The sequence below is a fragment of the Scomber scombrus genome, chromosome 13 (assembly GCF_963691925.1).
Source record: "Scomber scombrus chromosome 13, fScoSco1.1, whole genome shotgun sequence".
Lineage (NCBI taxonomy): Eukaryota > Metazoa > Chordata > Actinopteri > Scombriformes > Scombridae > Scomber > Scomber scombrus.
Window position 1 is genome coordinate 26,884,626 of NC_084982.1, and position 15,097 is coordinate 26,899,722.

Consider the following 15,097-nt stretch of genomic DNA (forward strand, 5'->3'; position numbering starts at 1 on the left):
GGATAAATGAAGTGTTGTTTGTACGGTATAAAATGATTTGGAAGCCAAAATACACCAAGCACTGCTGCGTCACGTCTGTCCCAGCATGGCCACAGCACAGTGCGTCCATTATAATCAACTGAACCTGCTACACCGGCCACAGAAGCCACGTGCAAGCGTCATGCAGCTCATCTCTATTTTTGCATGGCTATTGTTTTTTCCTCTACATGTAGCTACACACAGCCCTCCAACAGGTAAAAAAACAACATAGAACTGTGTAAACAAGTACAAACTGATTAAAATATATACCTTATTGTACCAGGCGCAATGTAACGCAGCAGTGCAACCCTCTGGTTTTTTTCTGATTGCAAATTAAAATAAATTAATCACATCAATGTGTATCCATGATTCTGTAGTTGAAACAATCTAGCTAATTCAGTAACAGTTAATGGACCCTACGCTTCCAGATACTGCATAACCAACTGCATTATCACTTGGTAAAACTCAATATGCATGCAGTGATGGAGACGGACTTTGTGTAGCAGGTAGAGAAACCCACTCCGTCCCGCTTACGTGCCTGATGTACTTCACCTGTTAGTGTTTTCAGAACTGACAGTTAATCTTGACTGATGAATAGACTCGTGAAATAGAGGATTGAAAGACAAACCAACAAAAGCGTGTTTGTCTGGGTGATTAAAACACTATGGATGACAAGACACTTTCACAATTAGGGCAAGATTCAGAGCAATGTGAGCGTGAACAGAAAAAAAAGTTGTGCGTTTTAAAATGCTTTCAAATCATTAGTGATAATATTATCTGTCTTAGAAACGGTGGAGTTATAGTGATTAGTGAGGAATTCCATTGATAAGTACATATTTGATTATGTTTCATGGGCTAGTGTATGGTGGAAAACAAGACACGTGAGAATCTCTTTTTTCGTATTTTTACTTAACTTTTTAAGTTATTTGAAATTTTGAAATTCACACCACAAGAGCGAGCAGTGCTATTGACATTTACTTTGTTAAGAAACTTATACACAATCATTTTATCACATCCTGTTGAAGTCTGAACTGTGCAACAGCTGGTTCATCTGCTTCCCATTCAGGATCACACTCCACTTCATTGACCACTATCTTATATCTCCAGCTACAGCTATTACCCCCAGGAAAAGATAAGGATATTTAGCTTTTTCATTAGGTAATATTTTGATTGGTTGGAGGTGTGGCCTTCACCTTTAACCCCAATAGTTGGTCATTGATAATGACGATTTTATGTAAATGGCTTTCAGACGACAGAGTGGAAACTGGGCTGAAAGGAAAAATGGATTTTGAGCTCTAAACAACTTTTGGTGAATAAAATGTGTCTATAATAGACTCAGTACTTAGACTCAGTAATGGTCTTTAAGCATCTGGGTGGGTAGATGTGTAGGTGCTGAGAAGAGCTGTTAGCATTAGCTGTTATCGATGGGAAGATAAGCACTGGTGAATGTTGAACTAGTGTTTTGAAGCATTAGATTAAATAACATTACTTAAGTTGTTAAAGTGTTATGTGGGTGAAACATGTGTTGGTTTTATAAGTTCCTGACACTGATGTAGAAACATATAATAGAACATTGTCTGATACACGTGATTATTTAGATGTAAATTAACACATGTTTCTGTAGATAACAATATATAAAGATACATTTGTTCTCCAAGCTCACTGACTGAGGTCATTTTGCAATGTCATTCTGTCTGTAACAGAATAGAGAAATGAAATTGAACAAAGTGAAAGAAAATCTCTGTATTGAAGAACACTTCTTTATTTTAGGGTTAGGGTGAGCAAGGTCGCAGGAAAGTGGCTTATTGTCTTAAACTCTGGCATCGTGGCTAACATGTCAAAGCACTGCACTCCTGGAACAGCTTAGTGCTGACACTAGAGTAGAATTAGTAACATGAGCACAAATTCCTAAACAAGCGTTAAGTGATTTTGTTTCTGTGGTTTATGTCACAATAGCGTGCATCATCAAGTTTGATAAAAGTGAAGAAATTGAAGAAACTGCAGATCTGGGAACGGAGCGAATTTGCTACAGTGAAGAGCAATGGGTCAAAGAACACGAGTAGTCACACTGTAAACAAGCAGTTTATCAGATTAAACCACTTTATTTAGAGGTAAAAGCAAAAGTGAAAAAAGTCATGTGTTCATAACTACTGTAAGAACAATTGGAGATAGATAGATATATAGATAGATAGATAGATAGATAGATAGATAGATAGATAGATAGATAGATAGATAGATAGATAGATAGATAGATAGATAGATAGATAGATAGATAGATAGATAGATAGATAGATAGATAGATAGATAGATAGATAGATAGATAGAAGGATAGATAGATAGATAGATAGATAGATAGAAGGATAGAGAGAGAGAAGGATAGATAGATAGATTTATAGATAGATAGATAGATAGATAGATAGATAGATAGATAGATAGATAGATAGATAGATAGATAGATAGATAGATAGATAGATAGATAGATAGATAGATAGACCGATAGATCGATTTATAGATAGATAGATAGATAGATAGATAGATAGATAGATAGATAGATAGATAGATAGATAGATGGATAGATGGATAGATGGATAGATGGATAGATAGATAGATAGATGAGTCTTTGATTATCTACCCCTGGGAGTGAAATCGATCTCCGCTGCTCTCACTGCTTACAATAAGTCCTGTAAGTGCAGAAAACCTTGTTTGCCAGAAACACTCCTGCACTTCATCTGAACTGAACTGATGAACTATAGCAGTGATTAAACTCCTGGCATGAGCCATCTTGTCAATATTAATGACACCGAAAAACTAAAAATAGTGAAACATTTGGGAGACTGTGTGCCCGTAGCATAGAGTACATGGGATATACAGTATAAACACGAGCTGACGGTAATTAGTAAGCTTTGCTCAACACCATCATAAAATATGCACAGCATGTGTCTTAAAACTAGCCGGTAGTCTTGTGCATCTGTACAAACGGAAAATCTGATTTTTAATGTTCAGAATTGTAACATGTAAACTGTAAACAGAAAGCTCATTTTCAGTCTGCATGTCTGTGATGTTTTATACCAAATAAGATGCAAGAAAGGGAGGATGTGCATCAGTGAGTCTGGGCCTCTCAGGAAATGTGTTGTTCTTCTTTGTTGTTGCTGATGTCCAGGAGATCATGTTGTGGTTCACACTGACAGTACATCCATCCTGAATTTCAACTGAGCAATTGAGGCAAATTTATGGCATCTCAATTAGAGCTGATGTTTTTGCTGAGGAAAATTGCCTGAAGCAACTTTGAGATTTTTAAACATTTTTTGAAGCCAGTGAGGGAAAAGAAACATCTACAAAGAGCCTACATGCACAAAAAGTCCCGAAGATGGTTCTCAGTAGAAGATACCATGGGGTTACTACTGAAACCATGAAATGTGAGTGGATTAAAGTAGCTGAGCTGTATGTTTTCTCTTCACATGCACATGTACTTACAAGCTATCCACTGTTATCACACACACACACACACACACACACACACACACACACACACACACACACACACACACACACACACACACACACACACACACACACACACACACACACACACACACACACACACAAGGACTAACTGTTCCTTCTTCCTAATTCCTGTTATCTCAGCTCTGGCTGCAGTTTGTCCCCTGTCTGTGTCACACCTGATGACTCAAACTTTGTAATTGCCTTTTAATCCTTTCCAGGATAGAACATGTGTCAGAGTCGGTTAATTCGGGGCACCGTTCGCCTCAGGATACAGAGGAAAGCTTATGACACAAAGGTCGCCAGTGTGAATCACCACCCAGGCTTGGATAATTTGACCAGAAAAGTCAACGTGGACGAGCAGCAATCTCCTCTCTGTCAGTAACGTTCTTTTGAGAACTTTTCAGCAATGCATTTAACTAAGATTTGAACAGTTTAATCAGAAGGCACAAGGAGTTGACTCAATATTGAGATTGACAACGCATTTTAAAAAATCTAAATCCAAACCACAGCTAAACATGAGCTCCATGTCCACTGAGTACAAATCATATTTCACTGTGTTATAGGGAAACATTATTTGCAATATGCGCTTCTCTGTGTCCTCAGTATTCAGGCAGAGATGAGTGCAGATGTGGGCTGAACGTTTATTAGGACGACCTTAAGCCACATTCATACAAACAAATCCTGCATTCAAATGGACAGCTAGAGTATTTACAACAAACATCCTGCCTACAGCCAGTTTTCAGCTCTGTCTCCTGAAATTCCAATCATCTCATGCCCTTTCTTTCATAAAATATTTATCTGTCTCGCTGCCTGGAATCAATGAGTTCAACCACATAATAAATAAAGGGAAATAAAAAACACTATTATCAATACTCTCATTCATAACCGGCCATGGCTTTAGACTGTCCTGATGAGAAAAACACAACCCTGCCATCAGACAAGCATATTGACATTGGATTACATCTCTTTAAAACAAAACTCCTTGGGTTAAATGAATGAATCAACATTTTAAAATGTTCAAACACAAACTATGTTTTGCTGAAGGATGCAGGAGTGTGTCACCCAAAATCTCTCAAAGGGGATGCATTATGCACATTTACAGGTTTGTATTTTTATTCTGGGGCTCGACTAGAATATCTTTGCATGACTCACACTTGAAAAAAACTCATTATCTTATAGTGGCCCTTTATGCAGTCCCTCAGTTCAGCCACTTTCTAAAACAGTCCACCTGTCTTTTTAAGTCCCCGCTCCCAATTAGTTCACTTTGTTCTGATGGATCAGTTTCTGCAAGCTGCGTCTCAGACCTCAGGTGCCTCCGGAGGCTATATAAAGAAAACAATAGTAGTGGGATTTAACTTATTTTTCTCAGTCTTAATTCGAAATGGAAACCTCTCAAATACATCCATTAACATTTGAGCCAGAATCTAATCAGAAATATACAAGTGGACAACATCAAAAAATCATCCAACAACCTCAAAGAAAGACTACTGAACAGATGGCTGTTTGTGGGCATGTGTGAGCAATCTGATGTCATCACGAGGAGGAAATAGAGGCAAGTTTTCAAACTAAGCTTTTGACTTGTAGGAAGCATCTTAACATACGTCCACCTCGAGTTTTGGAACTTGATCATGTTTAATATACAACATCCAACATCCTAACAGTATGAAAATAACTAAATCACAAAAAGCATGATGATATGATACCATTAACATCCTCTCACTCTGTCCTCTGAGTCGGGCCTTGATAGGACCCACCGGACTCTGGATTACTCTGAATCATTCTGCAACAGTTTCGATCATCGTCTAATCGTTATTCGACAGTTTTGACTGTGACGTCACCGAGGCAACGCAACTATACCCAATCACCACCATGTCAACCTCAAGCCCCACCCAGGAATGTTTTGGGGCTGCACAGAGTACAAACCCCAAAGCAGAGATCTGTTTTGCCCCAGTAAAAAGTTCTGAGAGATTGTCCTTCGGGGGCGGTTCCTGCTATGGAGACATGCAAGTTCTGCAGTGGAAACGGACCTAACCTGAGCATTTCAGCGAGGGTCGCTATAACATATAAAATGACAAGAGAAAGCTGAGCCCTTTGGTTTGATTTCACTTTCCCTCAAAACAATCACAATGACCAGTTGAACAAAGCTCCAGCTGAACTTTGTCACCTTTTCATTCGGACAGGAACTCTTCATCCTTCCTGCATGAGCGAATTAAAGGTTGCACATGTTTGATTACTACTGTGGTAATGGAAACACTCTGATTGGCTTTAACTTGCTTATATCACCTCCTAGAGAACTGAGATTGATTACATTCAGTATGTTCATCCATGTGGGCGAAGCATTGCTGTTTGTGAACTTTTGTGAAGCATATTAGCAGACTTATTTTGTGTCTATCTATATATATACTGAACGTTAGAACTGTATATAAAAAGGTGAGGTGCAGAGTTGTGCAATATGGAGGTAATTGCTGAGGATACTGAGCTAGAAAAAACCAAGAGCACTGGGTTGTTTCTTTCAATTATTTACATAAGACATAAAAAGGCATCCTCACAACATATAAAATTTAAATGAGACAAAACAGTGCAGCGACAGAGCAGTGCAGGATATGAACAAACTTTTATATTTTTCATTCTAAACCTAGCATACCTTAACCATGGTGGGAATGGATCAGAAAATGCTCATCTGAGTCATTTTTGGCAGAGTAATGACTTTGTATTGAAGCCACAGAAAGCTATTTGCCTCTATGTCTTGTCATTTACGTCACACTCCCCAATCTGTGAATCACTGGAATCCATCTTCACCTTAACACATCTTCCTCTCACTTTATTTTGTCCCTTCCAATGTCCTCTTCCTCTGGTTCCTCTTTAAATCAATTGGTCATTTACACTTTAGTGCTTCCTGTCTCCCCACCTTTCCCCTCCTCCTCACCTGTTCTGCACCTCTATTAAGCTTTTGTTCCCCCTGATTCTCCCCCTCATGCTTCTCCCCTCATATTTTTAATCATCCACTTCTCCAACCTCTGATCCCTCTCTGTTTTTTCCAACTCATCTCATCTCTCCTTCACAATCTCCTTCCCTTCTTCTGTCTCCTTGTCCCCTCTTCATCCCCTTTTGTTGAACTCACTATGAGGCCAATGTGAAACAGCAGCAGCAGTAGCAGCAGCAGCATGCACGGATGTTTTCTCCACTAGTGTGATTTACAGTTTCCTGAGCCCGAGGATCACAGCCTGCGAAAACCTATCCTTACTCACAATAAGGAAGGCATCCATTTCTCCTATAATGCTTGCCTTTTGTCCCAAGCACAGATAACAACAGCTCCATTAACAAAGCGAAGGAGGACACTCTGTCAGGCCAGGTGGTAAGTCTATACACCCCACTGACTGCACAGAGCCTGAGCCGGCCGCAGAGAGGTCAACGTCTCAGTCAGCTTGTATTATGTCTGTGCTTACAGGAAGCAGTAACACAGCTTGAGATCAGCCAATGTCAAATGAGTCAGTTTTGCTTTCAGGTTTTTTCTTTCAGTGTAACTAAAGAGGGATTGGCCCCACTGTGCAGTTTCACTGTCAAGAGTGCATCAGCGCTCCCATTCAGAGGTGGCTGACTTAAGTTACGCAAACACTCTTCAACTGCCGACAGAGACAAGAAAAGTTCTGTGTATTTACATCTGGGTTGCAATAATTAAAGTGTGCTGAGTTGTCACATTAAAAATATTTATCCACTTGTTTTCAAGGGTTTTGTTATGTTGGCCAGCGTCTTCCTTTATTCCTTTTTTCCCTTTCCTACTGAAGTTCTTCTATACAAGTGTTGCTGGAGCTTTTGACTTTCTTCAGACTTTGTTCCCTTCTCCATGCACCTTGGAAGCAGCTAAAGTTTAGCCAGAAACCTCCAGCCCGCAAATGTTTCCTTACTATTGCTGAGAAATGTGCATATTTTTATCATATATTTAAATATTGAATATCTGGTACCCCTTTCTAATGAGTCCACCTTGATGTGAAGAGTTTCTAAGTTGTAACAAATGGTTAAATAATTGACTTATATATTAGTTATCAACCATTACTAAATAAAACTCCCTTTGGCTTACCTTCCTTCTTCTATAAATAATCTAGATCACAGTCCAGTTTTTTTCCACAAATATCTTTGTGGAGTAGATCAATCAGACTTAATCCTTTACCACCAGTGGTTCCACCCACAGGAGCCTATGTTTAATGCATGTTTCTGGTAGCTGTAACTGGTGCTGCAAACCAAACCAAAGAAATAAATTGGCCACACTATTCTTAACTAGGCAAAAGTTTCTTAAAAGCTGGAGAATTAAGGATTTGTGCCTTAAAATTGCCACTAATTCTATTATTTATTAAGATATATTGGAAGCAGTTATGGAAGACACGCAAATTTCTTGCCACACTGACTACAGCCCAAACAAAAATACATTCAAAGCAACAACACTAAACGAGAATGACTGGTCCTCCACCACGCAGTTAATCAAACAGCGCAGGGTTCGGATTTCTCCTTCACCTATTATTTAAAGATCCGTGACTGTTTTTCACTTTTGTAATTCCCCTTAGCATGGCCATGCAACTTTGATGAAGAGTAAGTCAGTTAAGAGCCTGCCAAAAAAGCCATGTATACAGACTGTGGGTTGACTGAGCCTGGGACAGTAATAGCTTCGGCTCTGCTAAGGCACCACTCTCACCCCACGTGAATCTTACGCAATAACTTTAACTGACTGCTCAACATTAAGTGATCAAAAATTCACCAAGGCTTTTATAGAATACAGTATATAGTGTATATGTGTGTGTGTGTGTGTGTGTGTGTGTGTGTGTGTGTGTGTGTGTGTGTGTGTGTGTGTGTGTGTGTTTGGAAGACCGTTGTTTTCACACTATTTTGGAGCTGTTTTCCAGCTTAAAGGGCATCCAACAGCTTAATAAAAAAATACAAATATCCAAGATATCTGAAACAACAGCAGGCAGCATCAACAGCTCCTCACAGCTTTGATCACACAGTATAATCACTAATTAAATCAGTTAACAATGCTCACACATAATATCAACAACATGACTTGAGAATGGCCTGAGGACCACTGATTAGTGTCCACTGAGCTTTAAATATAGAGAAGAGGGTATTGAACACTGCAAGCTATAATATTCCAGCCACATCTCATGAGGCCTTCTAGTATTTCAGGCACAGAAACTCAATTATGAGGCAGAGGTTTTGATTTCTTAGAATAATAGGGCTACAAGCCTGAATTCAATTAGGAGCACCCAGAGTATATTTGGCAATGTCTCAGAGGAAGACCCAGAGTGAAACAGATGACATTTCTATCATTCACAGAATTAGAGTCTTGGTCTAACAGAAAAAGCACATTGACTGAGCAGAGGTAACATGTGCCTGAAGGAACCGTGAGAACATTTAGAGAAGGGGAATTAATAATTGATAGTGATGATCGAAGCTCAAGGGTTTGGCGCAAACACAAGTGCATGGTTGTCAAGATACACACACCAGTCCTGACAAAGACCCTGATCTCATTCCACTGAATCCTTTAAGAGAACATTGCAGTGAGCGACGCCACCTGTGTAAAGGTGCCCCAAAACCTGAACATTTAACCCCTACAGTCTAATGAGAGCATTTGAAGGTGACTGTATTTGAGACAGAGTGCAGTCATGAAGACATGGAGAGTGTATCTGGGTAGGGAAACTGCATATACTGTGCCCCCCCCCCTCTTCTTGCCTTCACCCCCTTACAAAGTGATTTTCCACGACTGTTCTCTTTCAAGGTGTCGGGGGCAGCTGACAGGAGGCAACGGCTGAATTACAATGTGCCCTGCGCAGTCTCCCCTCTCTCCTCTTCACTGACAGTGCATGTGCCCACGGCGTTCAAGATTTCTGTGTCCCAGTATTGACAGCTGACAATGGGCTCCAGGTACAGCTGGCGACGGCGTAATTGTTTTAATATTGGCATGTGCAGCCTAACTTGAATCAGCCCCTTCGCCACAGTCACCGCCTCATCATCATCATCATCATCATCAGTACAGAAAACCTATGCTGATGGAAACAAGAAGCAACACAAAACACCCAAGCAACTAATGTGTTTTTACACATTTCACTTCATGTATGTGTCCACAACTGCCTGCCAGAGTCATTTTAAGCAAAGGGAATAAAGCTACATGTGATTGACATATGCACTGACCTCTATCACATAGAGTTTGACGTAATTCACATGGATAAAGTGCAAGAAACCTGCAGATCAAGTCAAAAGAAAAGCCAATTGCCCACCTCATCCTGCTGCGGCTGATTCTGTCTCTGATTCGGCTGCTCCTTGGTAGCGGTCATTGTAAACTCCTCGTATGATAAACTTGGTTGAATCCTCTGGAAAAACGACCAGATTTCAGTTTTCCGTGAAATAAGTCAGAAGACGGGAGGATGCGGCTCTGGGCAAAGCTCCGTCTTGTCAACTGCGGAATCTTAAACAGGAGTGGGAGCGGAGGGACGAATCCGTCACGATTGAATTCTGCGAGGTCTTGGGGAGCGTCTGACGAGAAGCCAACGCAGCCTGTGCGTTCACATCACCCCCAGGAAAGGGAGGAGAGTTTCGGACATGCTCGTTATTGAACCGAAGAAGCCGAAGTGCTCTCGCATTTTACCACCCCGCCACTTCTCGTGTAGGTTTGGGTGAGGAAGTGGTGGGCAAGATAACTCTCTCCCATGTACTCTCAGTGATGCTTGTATTTTAGAGAGTGCTGGGATATAAAACAGGGAGGAAGAGGAGGAAGAGGAGGAAGAGGAAGAGGGGGAGGAGGAGGAGGAGGGGTGTTAAAGTGGTCTTGTGATGGTTTCCCAAGAGGGTGGGGGGTTGCGTTTGCAGGATCAAAAAAAAAAAAAAAAAGGAAACCCGATGAAGTATGAAGTGTATTGTCTCTACAGTATGCCTCAGTAGTCTGTCATAGGCACAATGTGACAGTTTTTCTAATATATGCGCAGAAATCCTGCATCACGACCAGTCACTGAGCATGGAGCCCTGCAGGAGCTGTCCGCGGTGCTGAAAACTCCGAGTCGCCGCTGCACATTCATCTTAATTTCTTGCGTAGGAGCACACACACACACCACACACACCACGCCACCTCTGCCTCTTTTTTTTTATCACCCTCTTAGCACTGGCCACAGTCTCAGCGAGGCGTCTGCTTTCTAGGAGAAAATCTTGTTGTTTTGTTATACAGGAGCTTTTACTTGGCCTCAAGCAAGGAGCCTAAATGGTCAATAAAAAGAGATTCAACGCGGCTCACCACAGTTCGCCGTGGGTTGTTAAATACGTGCAGGGCAAGGATGCAATTGCATCGGTCTTTGGAGTGCTTAGCAGTGAAATGACACCTGTGAACCCAACGTTATATCAAACTTACCGGCGGGCTTATGAGAAAGCAATGTTTTCTGTGGTCAGAGTCACTTTATGGAGGAGGTAGCCCACATATACTGAAGCCGCATTGTCAACACAGGAGCAGAATGGGAGGCTGTCATATTAAGTCTCAATGTGTAATGCCTCTGCCAGACAAGGGTCGATATTTTATATCTGCGTTTGACTTTTGTGGTGAATTACCGAGCTTCTTTGGGATTTGAGATGTAATAACTTAAACACACATTCTGACCACATCGACACACGAGGACACACTATCATCAAAGCTTCAACAAGTAGCATGTGGCCTATCAGAGGAGCAAGCGGTTGAGTCCCAGCTCCAAATACTTTTTTTTTAATAGGCAACTGAATTAACTGTGTGCAATGCATGCTCATATTTACTGTACGGTATAGTGTTTTCTTGCTTTTTCTTTTTTAATCATGCAGTTTGTGTGGCATGCAGTGGCAATCAAGCTGAGACAAAAAAACAAAGCAAAGCAAAATGTTTTCTTGTCTAAAGTTAAAACACCAAGAAAACAACTAGCATGCCGCCCACACAGCAGAGACCTATCATGGATAAATGGAAATATTGTATAGATATAATATAATCAAAGAGAAGATCATGAAAAGACATTAAATGAGTGGGAAGACTCAATTAATATATAATCCATGAAAATGTGTATTTAATATGATATATAAATCAACCCTAGATGTACTCATACATATAATATAAATATAGATAATATACACATTTGTACACACAGAACAAATTTGCTTGTGTAGATTTTGGAGGAATCTATCCTGTATTTGATGTGGTATTTTCCCATCGTTGCTTTATTTTGGGATCAGTTACAATATTGGACACCAAACTATAATAAATATATACAATTGATTAACAAACTGTAATATTAGGAGACTCACGTAGCAAGAAATCAAACATCTGTAACATAGTAATCCATTTATAGTAAAGCAGAAAATATGCACACGGTTTAACATCTCAGATTTCAAAGCCTATCTTAAAACACATTGGATGATAGAAAGATTAACATGTTAAAGAAAACTACAAATGTGGAAATTCCTCCAGGGATGGGAACAACTTAGCCTCGGGGACAATGACAATGAAATGCAATGTTCCCCCCTTTTCCTGCCCTCTGTTAACACAGCGCTGTGGGGGTTAAGGTCATGGAGGACCAGGGGGCTGTTAGGAGGTTAAGATATTCAGTTGTCATTTGACTGTGTGTGCATGCATGTAAGCAGGTACAATCACAGGCATCTTATCATAATATGCTGTGCTACTGTTCATGGTGGATCCATTTTAGCCCAGTCCAGACTGCATTACACTGATGACGACTTATTTATCTTATTATATATTAAGGTAAGGTGAACGTTATTGATCCAGTAGCCTTAATGGTGAAGCAATTTAAAAAATAAAATATACAATAAACAATCTAACTAAAAGAATCATTATATAAATCTACAATATACAGAACTTCCTTATATTCCTTATACTATATAGTAGTATAGTATAGTAATAGTACTATATAAGTAATGTTCCTGGGATTAAACAGTAAGGACAGCCTCAGTTTTATATAAATATATTATTATTATTATTATTATTACAACTATTATGAATATAACTATTCATTCTCTTTTGTTTACTCTGATTTAACACAGCTAAATATGAATGTGTGTGTGTGTGTGTGTGTGTGTGTGTATGTGTGTGTGTGTGTGTGTGTGTGTGTGTGTGTGTGTGTGTGTGTGTGTGTGTGTGTGTGTGTGTGTGTGTGTGTGTGTGTGTGTGTGTGTGTGTGTGTGTGTGTGTATGTAAGCATGTGTGTATCATTATGTGTTGTATTGTCTGTGAGGATGTATCTGGGTGTGTGCATGTGTTATATATGTGTGTGTTATGAATGCATCCTGAATGTTTTGACTACACTTTATTTTGGCTCGTTTCCAGTGTGAACAGACTACTCAAAACCGGTTAAGATTTAGTATGTAGGATGGATTTGGGAAGCAGCTTTTGCATACATTGCTTACTCATATCAATGCTTAAACAGAGAAATAGACAGCAGTGCATGATTTTCAATTTATACTAATACTGTCTTCACTGGAGGCGCTCACTTCAAGAGACTTACCAGAAACATTATTTAGATTTGCTGAAAATGACTCTCTGAAATCAGCTCTAATTTATTGATTGCACTTCAAACCAGACTGTGTGTGTAACAAACTCAAAACACTCACATTTGTGGAAATAAAGAAACAGAATACAGTGCATACAAACAAAGACAAGTGTGAATCTATTCCCCCCCGACTTGGTGTCTTGATGATAAAAGGTGGAGGGCATTGTCTATAACATGTCACTCCAAAGCCTTGGGTTGAGATGCGGTGAGTGTGAAGGCCATGCAGCATATGAATCACATCATTTCCATACACGTAAAATCCTTCAGCGAACCTCTCCTGCCCCTGTTTAGAAGCATCTGCACTCACAGTTCTTTCATTTGTCACCTGTCTTTGGGGGGAGAGAGGAGATCACATTTGAAATGAGTGGAGTAGAAAATAGCAGTGCTGAAAAACTGGTGTGTATAATAATAAAGGCACAAATTGATCTGTGTGCTCCATTTTGTAGACAAGAGTAATCAATCCACTTTGAGAAGTAAGTTGGTCCAAGTCTGCCTACGGCACCACTCAGCGCTGCTATTGCATCTGCATTGTTATGAGAAGCAGACCCCATAATTTAGTTACCACAGCAACTTTTCTCTAACAGATATATTTGCTCTGAGATGTTTTTCTTTTCTTTTTTTTTATGGTTCTTGTATGGTATATGCAGTATGTATATCTGAATACCTTGTTTTGTTTTTAAAAGCATTTATATATTCTTGGAGTGTCTGTTTTTATATATCAAATACGGCCAAATTAACCTCGAACAAGTCCCAGAGGAAAGAATTGCAGTTTAGCCCCTGTGCTCCTACCCTGAATGATTAAAGGTTAACTCAAATTAATAGAAACAACATTTGCCGTGTTTACAGTTAAGGGCAGCAAAGTGTTTTATGCTCCTAAGAGCCTGAGCGAGGCAAGAGAATAAATAGTGATGTTTTAATATATGCTAGTCTGTTGTCCAGTTGTCTTTCACTATGACAAACTACACGGTATTAAACAAGTAAGTGACCGTGGCTAAGCTGCATCCTCTAAGTTACACCTGTCAAGCTTTCACTTCTGGCTGATCGACACAATACAATATTAGCCAACTTACAATATTAAGAGTGAAAGAATGGGTCATTAATTTCATACAGATGAAGACCAAAAAAAGGCTTTATCACGTCTAGCCAACGACTGTCGATTTTGAACAAAAAACAAGCAAAATGTTCTGGTACATCATATAAGTTGCAGCTAGAATGCTAATTAAGCTAATGTTAGAGTTGGCTGAAAATGCCATGACCAGCTGACCTTTAAATGCCTCCATTATACTAATATCAAAATGAGAATCCTGCAAAACGGACCTTATATATTAACTTGATGGCTACATACATTATATACTGTAGTGTTAAAAGATTGGGGCTAAAGCTTCCCAGGTAAAATAAATAGTCGGATAAAGACACAGCAATAATTGACACTACATAATTGTTCTTGTATTGCAGTGTATAGCTAGTTAGTCCTGGAAATATAAGATCAGATTGTCCCAACTTACATATGTGTTCATACTTCAAAGATAATGTTTCTACTTTTAACATTACAAAAGAAATGCTTTGTAGAGGATGAGGACTCACTGAAGTGTTGGGCAAACGTTATCTCAAATAACACTGGCTGAGGTTGCTGGAGTCTAAACTTCCCCAAATCCAATAAGGAGCAGAAGCTGCTAACATTACCCTGAAGTCTGATATCATCCAGCTTCTGCATGCAGGGGAAATACTGCACAGTGGGTATGATAGTGATGAGCAGGCATTGCTTTTTTTAAACATAATCTGTACCCCCACAAGATATAGCATTGTTTAAAATGCCCATAACTAACTTACAACTAAAATTAGAAGGTCTAAAATGCTGGAGTTTGTCACATCTACTAAACAGGGCCACATTAGTTAATACTGCAGGGTCAACCTCAGCAGATATTGTGCTTTAGTGGTGTCAATTCTCTAAGATATTTGACTCTTATCATCAAAACTAATTGGCATGAAGTCATTCTTGGACTTGTTTTGCCCCTGGC